Source organism: Gopherus evgoodei, chromosome 4 (assembly GCF_007399415.2).
Source record: "Gopherus evgoodei ecotype Sinaloan lineage chromosome 4, rGopEvg1_v1.p, whole genome shotgun sequence".
NCBI lineage: Eukaryota > Metazoa > Chordata > Testudines > Testudinidae > Gopherus > Gopherus evgoodei.
This window is the reverse complement of record NC_044325.1, coordinates 128,990,244-129,013,840: the sequence shown is the minus strand read 5'-3', so window position 1 is coordinate 129,013,840 and position 23,597 is coordinate 128,990,244.

Here is a 23,597-nt window from a genome sequence, read left to right as displayed (position 1 = left end):
GGGCCAAACCCTAGGTCCCCTAACGCGAGCTCTAGGGGCCCCACCGCTGGGGGCCCTAACCCTAGCTCCAGGGGAACAAACCCTGGCGGCCCTACCCCTAGCTGCAGGGACCCAACCCCTGTGTCCTTTAACTGTAGGTCCAGGGGCCAAACCCATGGGGACTTTCACCCTAGCTCCAGAGGTCAAACCCCTGGGGGCCCTGACCCTAGCTCCAGGGGATCAACTCCTGGGTCCCCCAACCCTTGCTCCAGGGGCCTACCCCTGGGGGCCCTAACCCTAGATTCAGGGGCCCAACCCCTGGGTCCCCTAACCCTAGCTCCAAGGGCCCAAGCCCTTGGAGCCCTAACCCTAGATCCAGGGGCCCAGCCACTGGGTCCCCTAAGCCTAGATCCAGGGTCCCAACCCCTGGGAGCCCTAACTCTAGCTCCATGGGCCCAATCCCTGGGGGCCCGAACCCTAGTTCCAAGGCCCGAACCCATGGATCCCCTAACCCTAGCACCAGGGGCCCAACCCCTGGGGGCCCTAACCCTAGCTCCAGGGGCCCAAGCCCTGGGGGCTCTAACTTTAGCTATAGGAAACCAACCCCTGTGGACCTAAACCTAGCTCCACGGACCCAAACCCTGGGGGCCCGAACCCTAGCTTTATGTGCCGATCCCCTGGGGGCGCTAAGACTAGCTCCAGGGGCCCTACCCCTAGGGGCCCTTACCCTAGCTCCAGGGGCCCAACCCCTGTAGGCCCTAACCCTAGCTCCAGGGGCCCAACCCCTGGGTCCCCTAAACCTAGCTGCAAGGGCCTAATCCCTGCGGGCCCTAACCCTAGCTCCACTGGCCAATCACTTAGGTCCTCTGACCCTAGCACCCTCACCCTAGGTTCAGGGGCCGAACCCCTGGGTCCCCAAACCCTATCTCCAGGGGCCGAACCCCTGGGGGTCCGAACCCTAGCTCCAGGGGCCCAATCCCTGGGGCCCCTAACCCTAACTCCATTTACCCAGCCCCTTTGTCCCCTAACCCTTGCTCCAGGGGACAAACCCAAAGGGACCCTAACCCTAGCTCCAGGGGCCAATCCTTCAGGTTCCCTAACCCGAGCTTCAGGGGCCCAACCCCTGGGTCAACTAACCCTAGCTCCAGGGTCCCAACCCCTGAGGACCATAACCCTAGCTCCAGGGGCCCAACCCCTGAGTCCCCTAATCCTAGCTCCAGGAGCCTAACCCCTAGGAACCCTAACCCTAGCTCCAGGGGCCCAACTACTGGGGCCCCTAACCCTAGCTCCAGGGCCTCAACCCCTGGGGGCCCTTACCCTAGCTCCAGGGGTTCAACCCCTGTTGGCCTTAACCCTAGTTCCAGGGACCCATCGCCTCGGGGCCCTAACCCTAGCTCCAGTGGACCAACCCCTGGTCGCCCTAACCCTAGCTCCAGGGCCCCAACCCCTGGGTCCCCTAACCCTCACTCCAGGGGCCCAACCTCTTGGGGGCCCTAACCCTAGAAACATTGGCCCAACTCCTAAGGGCCTTAACCCGAACTCCAGGGGACAAACCCCTGGGACCCTAACGCGGGGGGGTTCTAACCCTAGCTCAAGAGGACGAATCCCTGTGGTCCCTAACCATAGCTCCATTGGCCCAACCCCTGGGGGCCCTAACCCTAGCTCCAGGGGCCCAACCCCTGGGGGCCATAACCCTAGCTCCAGGGACCCAACCCCGGAGGCCCCTAACCCTAGCTCCAGGGGCGCAACCCCTGAGGGCCGTAACCCTAGCTCTAGGGGCTTAACCCCAGGGGGCCCTAAACATAACTCCAGGGGCCAAACCCCTGGGTCCCCTAACCCTAGCTCCAGGGGCCCAGCCCTGGGAGCGCTAACCCTAGCTCCATTGGCCCAAAACCTGAGGGCTCTCACCCTAGCTCCAGGGGCCCAACCCATGGGGGCCGAAACCCTAGCTCCAGGGGCCCAACCCCTGGGGACCCTAACCCTAGCTGCAGGGGCCCAACCCCTAGGGGTCTAACCCATCTCCAGGGGCCCAACCCTCGGTGACATAACACATGCTTTAGGGGCCGAATCCCTGGGGGCCCTAACCCAAGCTCCAGGGGCCCAACCTCTGGGTCACCGAACCCTTTGCTCCAAATGCTCAAGCCCTGGGGGTCCTAACCCTAGCTCCAGGGACCCAACCCCGGAGGCCCCTAACCCTAGCTCCAGGGGCCCAACCCCTCTGGGCCTTAATCCTAGCTCCAGGGGCCAAACCCCTGGGTCCCCTAATGCTAGCTCCAGGGGCCCAACCCCTGGGGGCTCTAACCCTAGCTCAAGAGGACCAATCCCTGTGGTCCCTAACCCTAGCTCCATTGGCCCAACCCCTGGGTCCGCTAACCCGAGCTCCAGGGGCCCTAACCCTAGCTCCAGGGGCCCTACCCCTGGGGGCCATAACCCTAGCTTCAGGGACCCCTCCACTGAGGACTCTTACCCTAACTCCACGGGTCCAACCTCTGGTGGCTCTAACATTAGCTACAGGGGCCAAACCCCTGGGTCCCCTAACACTAGCTCCAGGGGCCCAACCCCTGGGGATCCTAACCCTAGCTCCATTGGCCCAACCCCTGGGTCCACTAACCCTAGCTCCAGGGGCCAAACCCCTCGGGGCCCTCTCCCTAGCTTCAGAGGACCAACCCCTGTGTCTCATAACCCTAGCTCCAGGAGCCAAACCCCTGGGGGCCCTAACTCCAGCTCCAGGGGCCCAACCCCTGGGTCCTCAAACCCTAGTTCCAGGGGCCCAAACCCTGGGGGCCCTACCTCTAGCTACAGAGGGCCAACCCCTGTGTCCCATAACCATAGCTCAGGGGGCCAAACCCCTGGAGGCCCTAACACTAGCCCCAGGGGCCAAACCACTGGGTGCCCTAACCGTAGCTCCAGGGGCCAAACCCCTGGGTCCCTTAACCCTAGCTCCAGGGTCCCAAAGCCTGGGGGCCCTAACCCTAGCTCCAGAGGCCCAAACCCTGGGTCCCCATACCCTAGCTCCAGGGGCCTAACCCCTAGGGACCCTAACCCTAGCTCCAGGGGCCCAGCCCCTGGGTTCCCTAATGCTAGTAACAGGGGCCTAACCCCTGGGTCCCCTAATCCTAGCTCCAGGGGCGCAGCCCCTGGGGGCCCTAACCCTAGCTTCATTGGCCCAACCCCTGAGGGCCCAAACCCTGGGGTCCCTAACCCTAGCTCCAGGGGCCCAACCCATGCGGGCCCTAACCCTTGCTCTAGGGCCTAACCCTTAAGTCCCCTAAAACTAGCTCCAGGGGCCCGACCCCTGGGGGCCCAAACCCTAGCTCCAGGGGCCCAACCCCTGGGGCCCTAACACTAGCTCCAGGAGCCGAATCCCTTGGGGGGTCTAACATGAGCTCCAGGGTACCAATACCTAGGGCCCTCACCCTAACTCCAGGGGCCCAACCCCTGGGGCCCCTAACCATAGCTCCAGGGGCAAAACCCCTGGGGGTCCTAACCCTAGCTCCATTGGCCCAACCCCTGAGGGTTCAAACCCTAGCTCCAGGTGCCAAAGACCTGGGGGCCCTAACCCTAGCTCCAGGGGACTAACCCCTGTGTCGCATAACCCTAGTCAAAGGGCCCAACCCCTGGGGGACCTCAACCTAGCCCCAGGGGTCCAACCACTGGGTGCCCTAACCCTAGCTCCGGGGGCCAACCCCTAGGTCCCTGAACCCTAACTCCAGGGGCCCAAACCCCCGGGGCCCAAACCCTAGATACGGGGGTACAACCTTTGAGATCCCTAACAATAGATCCAGGGCCCCAGCCCTTGGGGGCCCTAACCCTATCTCCAGGGGCCCAAGTCCTGGGTGCCCTAACCCTAGCTCCAGGGTCCCAACCCCTGTGTCCCCTATCCCTCGGTTCAGGGGCCCAACCCCTGGGGACACTATCCCTAGCTTCATTGGCCCAACCCCTGGGTCCTTAACCCTAGCTCCAGGGGCCAAACCCCTGGAGGCCCTTACCCTAGCTCCAGGGGCCCAACACCTGGTTCCCCTAACTCTAGCTCCAGGGGCCTAAACCCTTGGGTTGCTCACACTAGCTCCTAGAGCCCAACCCCTTGGGTGCCCTAACCCTAGCTCCAGGGGCCCGACCCCTGGGTCCCCTAACCCTAGCTCAAGGAAACCAACCCCTTGGGCCGCTCACCCTAGCTCCTGGGGCCTAACCCCTTTTGTTCCCTAACCGTAGCTCCAGGGGCCCAACCCCTGGATCCCCTAACCCTAGCTCCAGGAGTCTAACCCCTAGGGACCCTAACCCTAGCTCCAGGGACCAAACCGCTGGGTCCCATAACCCTAGCTCCAGGGGCCTAACCTCTAGGGACCCTAAACCTAGCTCCAGGGGCCCAACCCCTGAGTCCCCTAATGCTAGTTACAGGGGCCTAAAACCTGGGTCCCCTAACCCTAGTTCCAGGGTCCCAGCCCCTGGGGGCTCTAACCCTAACTCCATTGGCCCAACCCCTGAGGGCCCTAACCGAAGCTCCAGGGGCCCAACCCCTGGGGGCCCTAACCCTAGCTCCAGGGGCCCAATCCCTGGAGGGGGTCTAACTCTAGCTGCATGGGCCCAAACCCTGAGTGTCCAAACCCTAGCTCTAGGAGCCAAAACCTTGGGTCCCCTAACCCTAGAGCCAGGGGCCCAACCGCTGGGTCCCCTAACCCTAGCTCCAGGGGCCCAACCCCTGGGGGTCCTATCCCTAGCTCCATTGGCCCAACCCCTCAGTGTCCAAACCCTAGCTCCAGAGGCCAAACCCCAGGGGGCCCTAACCCTAGCTCTAGGGGACCAACCCCTGTGTCCCATAACCCTAGCTCAAAGGGCCCAACCCCTGGGCGCCCTAACCCTAGCCCCAGGGGCCTAACCACTGTGTGCCAAAACCCTAGCTCCAGGGGCCCAATCCCTGGGTACCCTAACCCTAGCTCCAGGGGCCCAACCCCTGGGGGCTCTAACTCTAGCTCCAGGGGCCCAACCCCAGGGGGCTCTAACTCTAGCTCCAGGGGCCCATCCCCTGGGTCCTCAAACTCTAGCTCCAGGAGCCCAAACCCTGGGTCCCCTAACCCTAGCCACAGAGACCCAACCCCTACCGAGCCTAACCCTAGCTACAGAGGCCCAACACCTGGGGGCCCTAACCGTAGCTCCAGGGGCCCAACCCCTAGGTGCCCTAACCCTAGCTCAAGGGGCCCTAACCCTGGGCTCCCTGACCCTAGTTCCAGGGGCCCAGCCACTAGAGGCCCTTACCCGAGCTCCAAGGGGAAAACTACAGGGGGCCCTAACCCTAGCACCAGGGGAGTGAACCCCGGGCGCCCTAATTCCAGGGGTCAAACCCCTGGGTGCCCTAAACCTAGCTCCAGGGGCCCAACCCCTGGGTCCTCTATCCCTAGCTCCAGGGGCCTAACCCCTAGGGGCCATAACCCTAGCTCCAGGGGCCCAACCCCTGGGGATCGTAACCCTAGCTTCAGGGGCCCATCCCCAGGGTCCCCTAGCCCTATCTCCAGGAGCCCAACCCCTATGGGCTCTAACCCTAGCTCCAGGGGAACAACCTCTGGGTCCCCTAACCCTAGCTCCAGGGGCCCAACCCCTGGGGGCCCTAACCCTAGCCCCTGGGCCCAACCTCTAGGTCCCCCAACCCTAGCTCCAGGGGCACAACCTCTGTGGGCCCTAACCATAGCTCAAGAGGCCCATCCCCTGGGTGCCCAAACCCTAGCTCCAGGGGCCCAACCCCTGAGGAGCATAAGTCTAGCTGCACGGGGCCAACCTCTGACGGCTTTAACCGTAGCTCCAGGGGCCCAACCCCCGGAGGCCCTAACAATGACTCAAGGGCCCAATCCCTGGGGGGGTCTAACACTAGTTCCAAGGGCCCAACCCCTGTGGGCCCGAACCCTAGCTCCAGTGGCCCAACCTCTGGGGACCCTAACCCTAGCTCCAGGGGCCCAAATCCTGGGGGCCCTGACCCTAGCTCCAGGGGCCCAAGCCCTGCATCCCCTAACCCTTGCTCCTGGGGCCCAACGAGTGGGCGCCTGAACCCTAGCTCCAGGGCCCCAACCCCTGGTGGCCCTAACCCTAGCTCAAGGGTCCCAACCCCTGGGTCCCCTAACCCTAGCTCCAGGTTCCCAAGCCCTAGGGCCGTAACACTACCTCCAGGGGCCCAACACCTGGGTCCCCTAACCCTAGCTCCAGGGGCTCAAACCCTGGGGGTTCTATCCCTAGCTGCAGGGGCCCAATTTTTGGGTCCACTAACCGTAGCTCTAGGGGACCAACCCCTGGGAGCACTAACTCTAGTTCCTGGGGTCCAAACCCTGGGTCCCCTAACCCTAGCTCCAGGGGCCCAATCCCTGGGTCCCCTAACCCTTTGCTCCAGGGGCCCAACCCCTAGGGGCACTAAACCTAGCTCCAGGGGCCGAATCCCTGAGGACCCAAACCCTATATGCAGGGGTCCAACCAATGGGTCCCCTAACCCTAGCTCCAGGAACCCAAACTCTGTGGGCCTTATCCCTAGCTCCGGGGGCCAACCCCTCGTTCCCCTAACACTAGCTCCAGAGGCCCAACCCCTTGGGGCCCAAACCCTAGCTCCAGGGTCCCAACCCCGGAGTCCCGTAACAATACCTCCAGGGCCCCAACCCTTGGGGGCCCTAACCCTAGCTACAGGGGCCCAAACCCTGGGTCCTCTAACCCTAGCTCCAGGGGCCCAACCCCTCGGTCCCCTAACCCTAGCTCCAGGGGCCCAAATCCTAGGGGCCCTAACCCTAGTTCCAGGGTCCCAACCCCTGCGTCCTCTAACCCTAGCTTCAGGGGCCCAACCCCTGTTGACCCTATTCCTAGTTCCAGGGGCCCAAACCCTGGGTCACCTATCCCTAGCACCAGGGGCCAGACCCCTGGAGGCACTTACCCTAACTCCAGGGACTCAACCCCTGGGTCCCCTAACCCTAGCTCCAGGGGCCCAACCCTTTGGGCCGCTCACCCTATCTCCAGGGGCCCAACCCCTTGGGTCACCTAACCCTAGCTCCAGGGGCCTAATCCCTAGGGCCCCTAACCCTAACTCCAGGGGCCCTATCCCTGGGACCCCAAATGCTGGTTACAGGGGCCTAACCCCTGGGTCCCCTAACCCTAGCAGCAGGGACCAAGCCCCTGGAGGCTCTAAACCTAGCTCCATTGCCTCAACCCATGATGGCCCTAACCCTAGCTGAAGGGGCCCAACCCCTGGGGGCCCTAACCCTAGCCCCAGGGGCCTAACCACTGTGTGCCCTAACTCTAGCTCCAGAGGCCCATCCCCTGGGTCCTCAAACCCTAGCTCCAGGGGCCCAACCCCTGGGGACCATAACTCTAGCTGCAGGAGCCCAACCTCTGGGGGCTTTAACCCTACCTCCAGGGGCCCAGCCCCTGGGGCTCTAACACTAGCTCTAGGGGCCCAATCCCTGGGGAGTCTAACCCTAGCTCCAGGGGCCCAACCCCTTGGTCCCCTAACCCTATCTCCAGGGGCCCAAATCCTGGGGGTCCTAACCCTAGCTCCATTGGCCCAACCCCTGAGGGTTCAAACCCTAGCTCCATGGGCCAAAGCCCTGGGGGCCCTAACCCTAGCTCCAGGGGACTAACCCCTGTGTCTTATAACCCTAGCTCAAAGGGCCCAAACCCTGGGTGCCCTAACCCTAGCTCCGGGGGCCAACCCTTGGGTCCCCTAACCCTAGCTCCAGGAGCCCAAACACGGGAGGCCCTAACTCTAGCTCCAGGGGCCCAAACCCTGGGGGTCCTAACCCTAACTCCAGGGGCAAAACCCCTGGGTCCTCTAACCATAGCTTAGGGGCCCAACCCTTTGGGTCCTTAGCCCTAGCTTCAAGGCCCAACCCTTGGGTCCCCTCACCCTAGGTCCAGGTTTCCAAGCCCTAGGGCCGTACCACTACCTCCAGGGGCCCAACACCTGGGTCCCCTAACCCTAGCTCCAGGGGCTCAAACCCTGGGGGTCCTAACCCTAGCTGCAGGGGCCCAATTTTTGGGTCCACTAACCGTAGCTCTAGGGGACCAACCTCTGGGAGCTCTTACTTTAGTTCCAGGGGCCCAAACCCTGGGTCCCCTAACCCTAGCTTCAGGGGCCCAGCCCCTGGGGGCCCTAACCCTAGCTCCATTGCCCCAACCCCTGATGGCCATAACCCTAGCTCAAGGGGCCCAAACCCTGATGGCCCTAACCCTTGCTCCAGGGGCCCAATTCATGGGGGCCCTAACCCTTGCCCAGGGGCCCAACCCGTGAGTCCCCTAAAACTAGCTCCAGAGGCCCAACTCCTGGGGATCTTAAACCTAGCTCCAGAGGCATAACCCCTGGGTCCCCTAACCCTAACTCCAGAGTCCCATCCCCTGGGGGCCCAAACCCTAGCTCCAGGTCTAGCTGCAGGAGCCCAACCTCTGGGGGCTTTAACCCTAGCTCCAGGGGCCCAACTCCTGGGGCCCTTACACTAGCTCGAGGGGCCCAATCCCTGGGGGGTCTAACCCTAGTTCCAAGGGCCCAACCCCTGGGGACCATAACTCTATCTGCAGGGGCCCAAACTCTGGGGGATTTAACCCTACCTCCAGGGGCCCAACCCCGGGGGCTCTAACACTAGCTTTAGGGGCCCAATCCCTGGGGGGTCTAACCCTAGCTCCAGGGACCCTACCCGTCGGTCCCCTAACTCTGTCACCATGGGCCCAAATCCTGGGGGCCCTAACCCTAGCTCCAGGGGCCCAATCCCTGGGTCCCCTTACCCTTGCTCCAGGGGCCCAACGAGTGGGAGCCCGAACCCTAGCTCCAGAGTCACAACCCCTGGGGACCCTAACCCTAGCCCCATGGACCCAACCCCTGGGGGCCCTAACCCTTGCTCCAGGGGCCCAATCCCTGGGTCCCCTAACCCTAGCTCTAGGGGCCCAACCCCTGGGAGCCCTAATCCTAGCTCCAAGGGCCCAACCCCTGGGTCCCCAAACCCTAGCTCCAGAAACCCAACCCCTGGACGCCTTAACTCTAGCTCCAGGGGCCCAAACCCTGGGGGCCATAACCCTAGATCCAGGGGCCAAACCCCTGGGTCCTCTAATCCTAGATTAGGGGCCCAACCTTCGGGGCCCTAGCCCTAGCTCCAGGCCCAACCCCTGGGAGCCCTAACCCTAACTACAGGGGACCAAACCATGCGGGCCCTAATCCTAGCTGCAGGGGCCCAATTTTTGTGTCCCCTAAACATAGCTCTAGGGGACCAACCCCTCGGGGCTCTAACTCTAGCTCCAGGGCCCCAAACCCTGAGTCCCCTAACCCTAACTCCACGGGCCCAACCCCTGGGGGCCCTAACCATAGCTCCAGGGGTCCAACCAATGGGTCCCCTAACCCTAGCTCCAGGGACCCAAACCCTGTGGGCCCTATCCGTAGCTCCAGGGGGTCAATCCCTGTGTCCCCTAACCCATTGCTCCAGGGGCCCAACCCCTGGGGTCCTAACCCTAGCTCCATTGGCCGAATCCCTGGGGGCGCTAACCCTAGTACCAGGGGCCTACCCCCTAGGGGCCCTAAACCTAGCTCCAGAGGCCGAACCCCTGTGGGTCCTAACCCTAGTACCAGGGGCCCAACCCTTGGAGGTCCTCAATCTAGCCCCAGGGGCCCAATCCCTGGGTCCCCTAACCCTAGCAACAGGGGCCCAACCCATAGGGAGCCTAACCCTAGCTGCTGGGGACCAACCCCTGGGGGCCCTAACCTTAGCTCAAGGGGCCCAACCACTAGGGGTCCTAACCCTAGCTCCAGGGGCCCAACCTGCGGGATCCCTGACCCTAGCTCCAGGGGCCCAACCCCTGGGGGCCCTTACCCGAGCTCCCAGGCAAAACCTCAGGGGGTCATAACCCTAGCGCCAGGTCCCAAACCCCGGGGGCCCTAACCCTAGTTCCAGGGGCCCAACCCCTGGGCTCCCTAACCCTAGCTCCAAGGGCCCAACCCCTGGGTCCTCTATACCTAGCTCCAGGGGCCCAACCCCTAGGGGCCGTAACCCTAGCTCCAGGGGCCCATCCCCAGGATCCCCTAGCCCTAGTTCCAAGAGTCCAACCCCTATGGGTCCTAACCCTAGGTCCAGGGGCCCAACCCCTAGGTCCCCTAACCCTAACTCCAGGGGCCCAACCCCTGGGGGCCCAAACCCTAGCCCCTGGGCCCAACCCCTAGGTCCCCTAACCCTAGCTCCAGGGGCCCAAGCCCTGGGAGACCTAAATCTAGCTCCATTGTCCCAACCCCTGAGGGCCCTAACCCTAGCTCGAGGGGCCCAACCTCTGGGGGCCCTAACCCTAACTCCGGGGGCCCAACCCATGGGGGCTCTAACCCTAGCTCCAGGGGCCTAACCCCTGGGTCCCCTAACCCTAGCACCAGAGGCCCATTCCCTGGGGGCCCAAACCCTAGCTCCAGGGGCCCAACCCCTGGGGACCATAACTCTAGCTAAAGGGGCCCAACCTCTGGGGGCTTTAACCCTAGCTCCAGGGGCTCAATCCCTGGGGCGTTTAACCCTAGTTACAGGGGCCCGATCCCTGTGGGCCTGAACCCTACCTCCAGTGGCCCAACCCCTGGGGGCCCTAACCGTAGTTGCAGGGGCCAAATTTTTGGGTCCCCTAATCCTACCTCTAGGGGACCAACCCCTGGGAGCTCTAACTCTACCTGCAGGGGCCCAAACACTGGGTCCTCTAACCCAACTTCACGGGCCTAACCCCTGGGGGCCCTAATAATAGCTCCAGGGGTCCAACCAATGGGTCCCCTAACCCTAGCTCCAGGGACCCAAACCATGGGGGCCCTATCCCTAGCTCCAGGGGCCCTACCTCTGGGTCCCCTTACCCTTTGCTCCAGGGCCCAACCTCTGGGGGCCCTAACCTTAGCTCTAGGGGCCGAATCCCTGGGGACCCTGACCCTAGCTCCAGGGGCCCCTCCCCTGGTTCCCTTCACCCTAGCTCCAGGGGCCCAACCCCTGGGGGCCCAAGCCCTAGGTCCAGGACCCAAACCCTGCATCCCCTAACCCTAGCTCCAGGGGCCCAACCCCTGGGTCCCCTAACCCTAGCTCCAGGGGCCAAACCCCTGGAGGCCCTTACCCTATCTCCAGGGGCCCAACCCCTTGGGTCACCTAACCCTAGCTCCAGGGGCCTAATCCCTAGGGCCCCTAACCCTAACTCCAGGGGCCCTATCCCTGGGACCCCAAATGCTGGTTACAGGGGCCTAACCCCTGGGTCCCCTAACCCTAGCAGCAGGGACCAAGCCCCTGGAGGCTCTAAACCTAGCTCCATTGCCTCAACCCATGATGGCCCTAACCCTAGCTGAAGGGGCCCAACCCCTGGGGGCCCTAACCCTAGCCCCAGGGGCCTAACCACTGTGTGCCCTAACTCTAGCTCCAGAGGCCCATCCCCTGGGTCCTCAAACCCTAGCTCCAGGGGCCCAACCCCTGGGGACCATAACTCTAGCTGCAGGAGCCCAACCTCTGGGGGCTTTAACCCTACCTCCAGGGGCCCAGCCCCTGGGGCTCTAACACTAGCTCTAGGGGCCCAATCCCTGGGGAGTCTAACCCTAGCTCCAGGGGCCCAACCCCTTGGTCCCCTAACCCTATCTCCAGGGGCCCAAATCCTGGGGGTCCTAACCCTAGCTCCATTGGCCCAACCCCTGAGGGTTCAAACCCTAGCTCCATGGGCCAAAGCCCTGGGGGCCCTAACCCTAGCTCCAGGGGACTAACCCCTGTGTCTTATAACCCTAGCTCAAAGGGCCCAAACCCTGGGTGCCCTAACCCTAGCTCCGGGGGCCAACCCTTGGGTCCCCTAACCCTAGCTCCAGGAGCCCAAACACGGGAGGCCCTAACTCTAGCTCCAGGGGCCCAAACCCTGGGGGTCCTAACCCTAACTCCAGGGGCAAAACCCCTGGGTCCTCTAACCATAGCTTAGGGGCCCAACCCTTTGGGTCCTTAGCCCTAGCTTCAAGGCCCAACCCTTGGGTCCCCTCACCCTAGGTCCAGGTTTCCAAGCCCTAGGGCCGTACCACTACCTCCAGGGGCCCAACACCTGGGTCCCCTAACCCTAGCTCCAGGGGCTCAAACCCTGGGGGTCCTAACCCTAGCTGCAGGGGCCCAATTTTTGGGTCCACTAACCGTAGCTCTAGGGGACCAACCTCTGGGAGCTCTTACTTTAGTTCCAGGGGCCCAAACCCTGGGTCCCCTAACCCTAGCTTCAGGGGCCCAGCCCCTGGGGGCCCTAACCCTAGCTCCATTGCCCCAACCCCTGATGGCCATAACCCTAGCTCAAGGGGCCCAAACCCTGATGGCCCTAACCCTTGCTCCAGGGGCCCAATTCATGGGGGCCCTAACCCTTGCCCAGGGGCCCAACCCGTGAGTCCCCTAAAACTAGCTCCAGAGGCCCAACTCCTGGGGATCTTAAACCTAGCTCCAGAGGCATAACCCCTGGGTCCCCTAACCCTAACTCCAGAGTCCCATCCCCTGGGGGCCCAAACCCTAGCTCCAGGTCTAGCTGCAGGAGCCCAACCTCTGGGGGCTTTAACCCTAGCTCCAGGGGCCCAACTCCTGGGGCCCTTACACTAGCTCGAGGGGCCCAATCCCTGGGGGGTCTAACCCTAGTTCCAAGGGCCCAACCCCTGGGGACCATAACTCTATCTGCAGGGGCCCAAACTCTGGGGGATTTAACCCTACCTCCAGGGGCCCAACCCCGGGGGCTCTAACACTAGCTTTAGGGGCCCAATCCCTGGGGGGTCTAACCCTAGCTCCAGGGACCCTACCCGTCGGTCCCCTAACTCTGTCACCATGGGCCCAAATCCTGGGGGCCCTAACCCTAGCTCCAGGGGCCCAATCCCTGGGTCCCCTTACCCTTGCTCCAGGGGCCCAACGAGTGGGAGCCCGAACCCTAGCTCCAGAGTCACAACCCCTGGGGACCCTAACCCTAGCCCCATGGACCCAACCCCTGGGGGCCCTAACCCTTGCTCCAGGGGCCCAATCCCTGGGTCCCCTAACCCTAGCTCTAGGGGCCCAACCCCTGGGAGCCCTAATCCTAGCTCCAAGGGCCCAACCCCTGGGTCCCCAAACCCTAGCTCCAGAAACCCAACCCCTGGACGCCTTAACTCTAGCTCCAGGGGCCCAAACCCTGGGGGCCATAACCCTAGATCCAGGGGCCAAACCCCTGGGTCCTCTAATCCTAGATTAGGGGCCCAACCTTCGGGGCCCTAGCCCTAGCTCCAGGCCCAACCCCTGGGAGCCCTAACCCTAACTACAGGGGACCAAACCATGCGGGCCCTAATCCTAGCTGCAGGGGCCCAATTTTTGTGTCCCCTAAACATAGCTCTAGGGGACCAACCCCTCGGGGCTCTAACTCTAGCTCCAGGGCCCCAAACCCTGAGTCCCCTAACCCTAACTCCACGGGCCCAACCCCTGGGGGCCCTAACCATAGCTCCAGGGGTCCAACCAATGGGTCCCCTAACCCTAGCTCCAGGGACCCAAACCCTGTGGGCCCTATCCGTAGCTCCAGGGGGTCAATCCCTGTGTCCCCTAACCCATTGCTCCAGGGGCCCAACCCCTGGGGTCCTAACCCTAGCTCCATTGGCCGAATCCCTGGGGGCGCTAACCCTAGTACCAGGGGCCTACCCCCTAGGGGCCCTAAACCTAGCTCCAGAGGCCGAACCCCTGTGGGTCCTAACCCTAGTACCAGGGGCCCAACCCTTGGAGGTCCTCAATCTAGCCCCAGGGGCCCAATCCCTGGGTCCCCTAACCCTAGCAACAGGGGCCCAACCCATAGGGAGCCTAACCCTAGCTGCTGGGGACCAACCCCTGGGGGCCCTAACCTTAGCTCAAGGGGCCCAACCACTAGGGGTCCTAACCCTAGCTCCAGGGGCCCAACCTGCGGGATCCCTGACCCTAGCTCCAGGGGCCCAACCCCTGGGGGCCCTTACCCGAGCTCCCAGGCAAAACCTCAGGGGGTCATAACCCTAGCGCCAGGTCCCAAACCCCGGGGGCCCTAACCCTAGTTCCAGGGGCCCAACCCCTGGGCTCCCTAACCCTAGCTCCAAGGGCCCAACCCCTGGGTCCTCTATACCTAGCTCCAGGGGCCCAACCCCTAGGGGCCGTAACCCTAGCTCCAGGGGCCCATCCCCAGGATCCCCTAGCCCTAGTTCCAAGAGTCCAACCCCTATGGGTCCTAACCCTAGGTCCAGGGGCCCAACCCCTAGGTCCCCTAACCCTAACTCCAGGGGCCCAACCCCTGGGGGCCCAAACCCTAGCCCCTGGGCCCAACCCCTAGGTCCCCTAACCCTAGCTCCAGGGGCCCAAGCCCTGGGAGACCTAAATCTAGCTCCATTGTCCCAACCCCTGAGGGCCCTAACCCTAGCTCGAGGGGCCCAACCTCTGGGGGCCCTAACCCTAACTCCGGGGGCCCAACCCATGGGGGCTCTAACCCTAGCTCCAGGGGCCTAACCCCTGGGTCCCCTAACCCTAGCACCAGAGGCCCATTCCCTGGGGGCCCAAACCCTAGCTCCAGGGGCCCAACCCCTGGGGACCATAACTCTAGCTAAAGGGGCCCAACCTCTGGGGGCTTTAACCCTAGCTCCAGGGGCTCAATCCCTGGGGCGTTTAACCCTAGTTACAGGGGCCCGATCCCTGTGGGCCTGAACCCTACCTCCAGTGGCCCAACCCCTGGGGGCCCTAACCGTAGTTGCAGGGGCCAAATTTTTGGGTCCCCTAATCCTACCTCTAGGGGACCAACCCCTGGGAGCTCTAACTCTACCTGCAGGGGCCCAAACACTGGGTCCTCTAACCCAACTTCACGGGCCTAACCCCTGGGGGCCCTAATAATAGCTCCAGGGGTCCAACCAATGGGTCCCCTAACCCTAGCTCCAGGGACCCAAACCATGGGGGCCCTATCCCTAGCTCCAGGGGCCCTACCTCTGGGTCCCCTTACCCTTTGCTCCAGGGCCCAACCTCTGGGGGCCCTAACCTTAGCTCTAGGGGCCGAATCCCTGGGGACCCTGACCCTAGCTCCAGGGGCCCCTCCCCTGGTTCCCTTCACCCTAGCTCCAGGGGCCCAACCCCTGGGGGCCCAAGCCCTAGGTCCAGGACCCAAACCCTGCATCCCCTAACCCTAGCTCCAGGGGCCCAACCCCTGGGTCCCCTAACCCTAGCTCCAGGGGCCAAACCCCTGGAGGCCCTTACCCTAGCTCCAGGGTCCCAACCCCTGGGTCCCCTAACCGTAGCTCCAGGGGCCCAGGGGTTGTGCCGCTCACCCTAGCTCCTGGGGCCCAACCCCTTGGCTGCCCTAACTCTAGATCCAGGGGCCCAAACCCTGGGTCCCCTAACCCTAGCTCCAGGGGCCCAAACTCTGTGTCCCCTAACCCTAGCTCCACGGGTCCAACCCCTGGGGGCCCTAATCATAGCTCCAGGGGTCCAAGCAATGGGTCCACTAACCATAGCTCCAGGGACCCAAACCCTAGGGGTCCTATCCCTAGCTCCAAGGGCCCAAGCCCTGGGTCCCCTAACCCTTTGCTCTAGGGGCCCAAACCCTGGGGGCCATAACCCTAGCTCCAGCGGCCGAATCCCTGGGGGCCCTAACCCTAGCTCCAGGGGCCCAACCCCTGGGTCCCCTAACCCTAGCTCCAGCGGCCGAATCCCTGGGGGCCCTAACCCTAGCTCCAGGGGCCCAACCCCTGGGTCCCCTAACCCTAGCTCCAGAGGCTCAACCCCTGGGGACGCAAGCCCTAGGTCCAGGACCCAAACCTGGGTCTCCTAACCCTAGCTAGGGGGACTCCGCTCCTGGGAGCCCTAACCCTACCTCTGGGGGAAAACCCCTCGTTCCCCTAACCCAAGCTCCAGAGGCCCAAGTGCTGGGGGCCCAAACCTATCCCTAGCTCCAGAGGGACAACCCCTGAGTCCCCTAAGAATACCTCCAGGGCCCCAACCCCTGGGGGCCCTAACCCTAGCTCCAGGGGCCCAAACCCTGGGTCCCCTAACCCTAGCTCCAGGGGCCCAAATCCTGGGGGTCCTAACCCTAGCTCTAGGGTCCTAACCCCTGCATCCCCTAACCCTAGCTTCAGGGGTCCATCCCCTGGGGACCCTATCCTTAGCTCCAGGGACCCAAACCCTGGGTCTCCTAACCCTAGCTCCAGGGGCCAAACGCCTAGAGGCCCTTACCCTAGTTCCAGGGGCCCAACCCCTGGGTTCCTTAACCCTAGCTCCAGTGGCCCAAACCCTTGTGCCGCTCCCCCTAGCTCCTGGGGCCCAACCCCTTGGGTGCCCTAACCCTAGCTCCAAGGGCCTAACCCCTGGGGGCCCTAAACCTAGCTCCAGAGTCCCAACCCCTGAGGGACCTAACCCTAGCTCCAGGGGCCGAACCTCTGGGGGCACTAACCCTAAGTCCGGGGGACCAACCCATGGGGGCCCTAACCCTAGCTCCAGGGTCCTAACCCCTGGGTCCTCTAACCCTAGCTCCATTGGCCAATCCCCTGGGTGCCCAAACTCTAGCTCCAGGGGCCCAACCCCTGGGGACCATAACTCTAGCTGCAGAGGCCCAACCTCTGGGGGCTTTAACCCTAGTTCCAGGGGCCCAACCCCTGGGGCCCTAACACTAGCTCCAGGGGCTCAATCCCTAGGGGGTCTAACCCTAGTTCCAGGGGCCCGACCCCTGTGGGCCCGAACCCTAGCTCCAGTGGCCCAACCCCTGGGGGTCCTAACCCTACCTCTGTGGGCCCAACCCCTGGGTCCCCTAACCCTAGCTCCAGGGGCCCAAATCCTGGGGGCCCTAACCCTAGCTCCAGGGGCCCAACCCCTGGGGGCCCTAAACCTAGCTCCAGGGGCCCAACCCCTGCGCACTCTAACCCTAGCTCCAGGGGCCTAATCCCTGGGGGCCCTAACCCTAGCATCATGGGACCAACCCCTGGGGGCGCTAAACCTAGCTCCAGGGGCTCAACCCCTGGGGGTCCTAACCCTAGCTGCAGGGGCCCAATTTTTGGGTCCCCTAACCCTAGCTCTAGGGGACAAATCCCTGGGAGCTCTAACTCTAGTTCCAGGGGCCCAACCCCTGGGTCCCCTAACCTTTTGCTCCAGGGGCCCAACCCCTAGCGGCCCTAACGCTAGCTCCAGGGGCCGAATCCCTGGGGGCTCTAACCCTATCTCCAGGTGCCGAATCCCTGGGGGCCCTAACCCTAGCTCTAGGGGCCCAACCCCTGGGTCCCGTAACCCTAGCTCCAGGGGCCCAACCCCTGGGGGCCCCAGCCCTAGGTCCAGGACCCAAACCCTGGGTCCCGTAACCGTAGTTCCAGGGGCCCAAACCCTGGGTCCCCTAACCCTAGCTCCACAGCCTCAGCCCCTGGGGGCCCATCCATAGCTCCAAGGGTCCAACCAATGGGTCCCCTAACCCTAGCTCCAGGGACCCAAGCCCTGGGGGCCCTATCCCTAGCTCCAAGGGCCCAACCCCTGGGTCCCCTCAACCTTTGCTCAAAGGACCCAACCCCTGGGGGCCATAACCCTAGCTTCAGTGGCCGAATCCCTGGGAACCCTAACCCTAGCTCCAGGGGGACAACCCCTGGGTCCCCTGACCCTAGCTCCAGGGGCCCAACCCCTGCATCCCCTAACCCTATCTCCAGGGGCCCAAATCCTAGGGGCCCTAACCCTAGCTCCAGGGGGACAACCCCTGCGTCCCCTAACGCTAGCTTCAGGGGCCCAACCCCTGGGGACCCTTTCCCTAGTTCCAGGGGCCCAACCCGTGGCTCACCTATCCCTAGCTCCAGGGGCCAAACCCCTGGAGGCCCTTACCCTAAGTCCAGGGGCCCAACCCCTGGGTCCCCTAACCCTAGCTCCAGAGGCCCAACCCCTGGGTCCCCTTACCCTTGCTCCAGGGGCCCAGCCCCTGGGGTCCCTAACCCTAGCTCCATTGGCCCAACCACTGATGGCCCTAACCCTAGCTCCAGGGGCCCAACCTCTGGGGGCTTTGCCCCTACCTCCAGGGGCCCAACCCCGGGGGCCCTAACACTAGCACTAGGGGCCCAATCCTGGGGGGTCTAACCCTAGCTCTAGGGGCCCAGCCCCTCGGTCCCCTAACCCTACCTCCAGGGGCCCAAATCCTGGGGGCCCTAACCTAGCTCCAGAGGCCCAACCCCTGGGTCCCCTTACCCTTGCTCCAGGGGCCCAACGAGTGGGAGCCCGAACCCTAGCTCCAGAGTCACAACCCCTGGAGACCCTAACCCTAGCCTGATGGACCAAACCCCTGGGGGCCCTTACCCTAGCTCCATGGGCCCAATCCCTGGGTCCCCTAACCCTAGCTCTAGGGGCCTAAAACCTGGGAGCCCTAATCCTAGCTCCAGGGGCCCGACCCCTGGGTCCCCTAACCCTAGCTCCAGGAGCCCAACCCATGGAGGCCTTAACTCTAGCTCCAGGGGCCCAAACCCTGGAGGCCCTAACCCTAGCTCCAGGGGCCAAACCCCTGGGTTCTCCAATCCTAGCTTAGGGGCCCAACCCTTCTGGGCCCTAACCCTAGCCCCAGGCCCAACACCTGGGTCCCCTAACCCTAGCTCCAGAGGCCCAAAGCCTGGGGGTTCTAAATCTAGCTCCATTGTCCCCACCCCCGAGGGCCCTAACCCTCGCTCTAGGGGCCAAAACTCTGGGGGCCCTAAACCTACCTACAGGGGACCAACCCATCGGGGTCCTATCCCTAGGTGCAGGGGCCCAATTTTTGGGTCCCCTAACCCTAGCTCTAGGGGACCAACCCCTGGGAGCTCTAACTCTAGTTCCAGGGGCCCAACCCCTGGGTCCCCTAACCCTAGCTCCAGGGGCCCAACCCCTGGGTCCCCTAAACCTTTGTCCAGGGGCCCAACCCGTAGGGGCCCTAACCCTAGCTCCAGGGGCCAAATCTCTGGGGGCCCTAACCCTAGCTGCAGGGGCCCAAACCCTGGGTCCCCTAACCCTAGCTCCAGGGGCCCAACCCCTGGGGGCCCCAGCTCTTGGTCCAGGACCCAAACCCTGGGTCCCCTAACCGTAGCTCCTGGGGCATAACCCTTGGGTCCCCTAACCCTAACTCCAGAGGCTCATTCCCTAGGGGCCCAAACCCTAGCTCCAGGGGCCCAACCCCTGGGGACGATAACTCTATCTGCAGGGGCCTAACCTTTGGGGGCTTTAACCCTAGCTCCAGATCTCCAGGGCTTTAACCCTAGCCCTAAAACTAGCTTCAGGGGCCCAATCCCTGGGGGGTCTAACCCTAGCTCTAGGGGCCCAGCCCCTCGGTCCCCTGACCCTAGCTCCAGGTTCCCAAACCCTGGGGGCCCTAACCCTAGCTCCAGGGGCCCAACGAGTGGGAGCCCGAACCCTAGCTCCGGAGTCACAACCCCTGGGGACCCTAACCCTAGCCCCATGGACCCAACCCATGGGGGCCGTAACCCTAACTCCAGGGGCCCGATCCCTGGGTCCCCTAACCCTAGCTCCAGGAGCCCAAACCCTGGAGGCCTTAACTCTAGCTCCAAGGGCCCAAACCCTGGGGGCCCTAGCCCTAGCTCCAGGGCGAAACCCCTGGGTCTTCTAATCTTAGCTTAGGGGCCCAATCCTTCGGGGCAATAACCCTAGCTCCAAGCCCATCCCCTGGGTCCCCTAACCCTAGCTGCACGTGCCCAAGCCCTGGGGCCGTAACACTAGCTCCAGGGGCCCAACACCTGGGTCCCTTAACCCAACCCCAGAGGCCCAAAGCCTTGGGGTCCTAAATCTAGCTCCATTGTCCCAAACCCTGAGGGCCCTAACCCTAGCTCCAGGGGCCAAACCTCTGGGGGCCCTAACCCTACCTACAGGTGACCAACTCATGGGGGCCCTAACCCTAGGTGCAGGGGCCCAATTTTTCGGTCCCCTAAACATACCTCTAGGGGACCAACCCCTGGGGGCCCTAACCATAGCTTCAGGGGTTCAACCAATGGGTCCCCTAACCCTACCTCCAGGGACCCAAACCCTGGGGGCCCTATACCTAGCTCCAGGGGGCCAACCCCTGTGTCTCTTAACCCATTGGTTCAAGCTTCCCAACCCCTGGGGGCCCTAAACCTAGCTCCAGAGGCCCAACCCCTGGAGGCCCTAACCCTAGTACCAGGGGCCCAATCCTGGAGGTCCTAACCCTAGCCCCAGGGGCCCAATCCCTGGGTCCTCTAACCCTAGCCACAGGGGCTCAACCCATAGGGAGCCTAACCCTAGCTGCAGGGGCCCAGTCCCTGGGGGCCCTAACCTTAGCTCCAGGGGCTCAACCCCTAGGGGCCGTAACCCTACCTCCAGGGGCCCAAACCGTGGCATCCCTGACCCTATCTCCAGGGGCCCAGCCCCTGGGGGCCCTTACCCGAGCTCCAAGGGCAAAACCTCAGGGGGCCTTAACCCTAGTGCCAGGGTTCCAACCCCTGGGCTCCTTAACCCTAGCTCCAGGGGCCCAACCCCTGGGTCCTCTATCCCTAGCTCCAGGGGCCCAACCCCTGGGGGCCGTAACCCTAGCTCCAGGGGCCCATCCCCAGGGTCCCCTAGCCCTAGCTCGAGGAGTCCAACCCCTATGGTCCCTAACCCTAGCTCCAGGGGCCCAACCCCTGGGTCCCCTAACCCTAGCTCCAGGGGCCCAACCCCTGGGGGCCCAAACCCTAGCACCTCGGCCCAACCCCTAGGTCCCCTAACCCCAGCTCCAGGGGCCCAACCCCTGGGGGCCCTAAATCTAGCTCCATTGTCCCAGCCCCTGAGGGCCCTAACCCTAGCTCCAGGGGACCAACGCATGGGGTCCCTAACCCTAGCTCTAGGGGCCTAACCCCTGGGTCCCCTAACCCTTGCTCCAGAGGCCGATCCCCTGGGGGCCCTAACCCGAGCCCCAGGGGCCCAACCCCTGGGGGTCCTAACCCTAGTACCAGGGGCCCAACCCCTGGGGGTCGTAACCCTAGCCCCAGGGGCCCAATCCCTGGGTCCTCTAACCGTAGACAAAGGGGCCCAGCCCCTAGGGAGCCGAACCCTAGCTAGAGACGTTCAACCCCTGGGGTCCCTAACTTTAGCTACAGGAGCCCAACCCCTAGGGGCCCTAACCCTAGCTCCAGGGGCCTAACTCGTGGTTTCCCTGACCCTATCTCCAGGGGCCCAGCCCCTGGGGGCCCTTACCCGAGCTCCAAGGGCAAAACCCCAGGGGGCCCTGACCCTAGCACCAGGGGCCCAAACCCCGGGGGCCCTATCCCTAGTTCCAGGGGCCCAACCCCTTGGCGCCCTAACCCTAGCTCCAGGGTCTCAACCCCTGGTTCCTCTATCCCTAGCTCCAGGGGCCCAACCCCTGCAGGCCGTAACCCTAGCTCCAGGGTCCCATCCCCAGGGTCCCCTAGTCCTAGCTCCAGGAGCACAACCCCTATGGGCCTTAACCCTAGCTCCTGGGGCCCAATCCCTGGGTCCTCTAACCCTAGCTCAAGGGGCCCAACCCCTGGGGGGCTAAACCCTAGCCCCTGGGCCCAACCGCTAGGTTCCCTAACCCTAGATCCAGCGGCCCAACCCCTTGGGGCCCTAAATCTAGCTCCATTGTCCCAACCCCCGAGGGCCCTAACCCTACCTCCAGGGGCCGAACCTCTGGGGGCCCTAACCCTAACTCCGGGGGACCAACACATGGGGGCTCTAACCCTAGCTCCAGGAGCCTAACCACTGGGTCCCCTAACCCTAGCTCCATAGGCCAATCCCCTGGGTGCCCAAACCCTAGCTCCAGGAGCCCAACCCCTGGGGACCATAACTCTAGCTGCAGGGGCCCAACCTCTGGGGGCTTTAACCCTAGCTTCAGGGACCCAACCCCTGGGGCCCTAACAGTAGCTCCAGGGGCTCAAACCCTGGTGTGTCTAACCCTAGTTCCAGGGGCCCGACCCCTGTGGCCCGAAACCTAGCTCCAGTGGCCCAACCCCTGGGGGCCATAACCCTAGCTCCATGGTCCCAACCCCTCTGTCCCCTAACCCTAGCTGCAGGGGCCCAATTATTGGGTCCCCTAACCCTAGCTCTAGGGGACCAACCCCTGGGAGCTCTAACTCTAGTTCCAGGGGCCCAATCCCTGGGTCCCCTAGCCCTAGCTCCAGGGGCCCAACCTCTGGGTCCCCTAACCCTTTGCTCCAGAGGCCCAACCCCTAGGGGCCCTAACCCTAGCTCCAGGGGCCGAATCTCTGGGGGCCCTAACCCTATCTCCAGGTGCGGAATCCCTGGGGGCCATAACCCTAGCTGCAGGGGCCCAACCCCTGGGTCCCCTAACCCTAGCTCCAGGGGCCCAACCCCTGGGGACCCCAGCCCTAGGTCCAGGACCCAAACCCTGGGTCCCCTAACCGTAACTCCAGGGGCCCAAACCCTGGGTCCCCTAACCCTAGCTCCACGGACTCAACCCCTGGCTGCCCTAACCCTTGCCCAGGGGCCCAGCCCCTGGGTCCCCTAAAACTAATTCCAGGGGCCAAACTCCTGGGGGCTCTAATCCTAGCTCCAGGGGCATAACCCTTGGGTCCCCTAACCCTAATTCCAGAGGCTCATCCCCTGGGGGCCCAAACCCTAGCTCCAGGGGCCCAACCCCTGGGGACCATAATTTTAGCTGCAGGGCCCCAACCTCTGGGGGCTTTAACCCTCGCTCCAGGGGCCCAACCCCTGGGGCCCTAACACTAGCTCCAGGGGCCCAGTCCCTGGGGGGTCTAACCCTAGGTCCAGGGACCCAACCCCTGGGGACCATAACTCTATCTGCAGGGGTCTAACCTTTGGGGGCTTTAACCCTTGCTCCAGGGGCCCAACCCCTGGAGCCCTAACACTAGCTCTAGGGGCCCAATCCCTGGGGGGTCTAACCCTAGCTCTAGGGGCCCAGCCCCTCGGTCCCCTTACCCTAGCTCCAGGGACCCAACCCCTGGGTCCCCTTACCCTTGCTCCAGGGGCCCAACGAGTGGGAGCCCGAACCCTAGCTCCAGAGTCACAACCCCTGGGGACCCTAACCCTAGCCCCATGGACCCAACCCCTGGGGGCCGTAACCCTACCTCCATGGGCCCAACCCCTGGGTCCCCTAACCCTAGCTCCAGGAGCCCAAACCCTGGAGGCCTTAACTCTAGCTCCAAGGGCCCAACACCTGGAGGCCCTAACCCTAGCTCCAGGGCCAAACCCCTGGGTCTTCTAATCTTAGCTTAGGTGCCCAACCCTTCGGGGCCCTAACCCTAGCTCCAAGCCCAACCCCTGGGTCCCCTAACCCTAGCTGCACATGCCCAAGCCCTGGGGCCGTAACACTAGCTCCAGGGGCCCAACACCTGGATCCCCTAACCCAACCCCAGAGGCCCAAAGCCTTGGGGTCCTAAATCTAGCTCCATTGTCCCAAACCCTGAGGCCCCTAATCCTAGCTCCAGGGGCCAAACCTCTGGGGGCCGTAACCCTACCTACAGGGGACCAACTCATAGGGGCCCTAACCCTAGGTGCAGGGGCCCAATTTTTCGGTCCCCTAAACATAGCTCTAGGGGACCAACCCCTGGGGGCCCTAACCATAGCTCCAGGGGTCCAAATAATGGGTCCCCTAACCCTACCTCCAGGGACCGAAACCCTGGGGGCCCTATACCTAGCTCCAGGGGGCCAACCCCTGTGTCTCCTAACCCATTGGTTCAAGGTTCCCAACCCCTGGGGGCCCTAAAC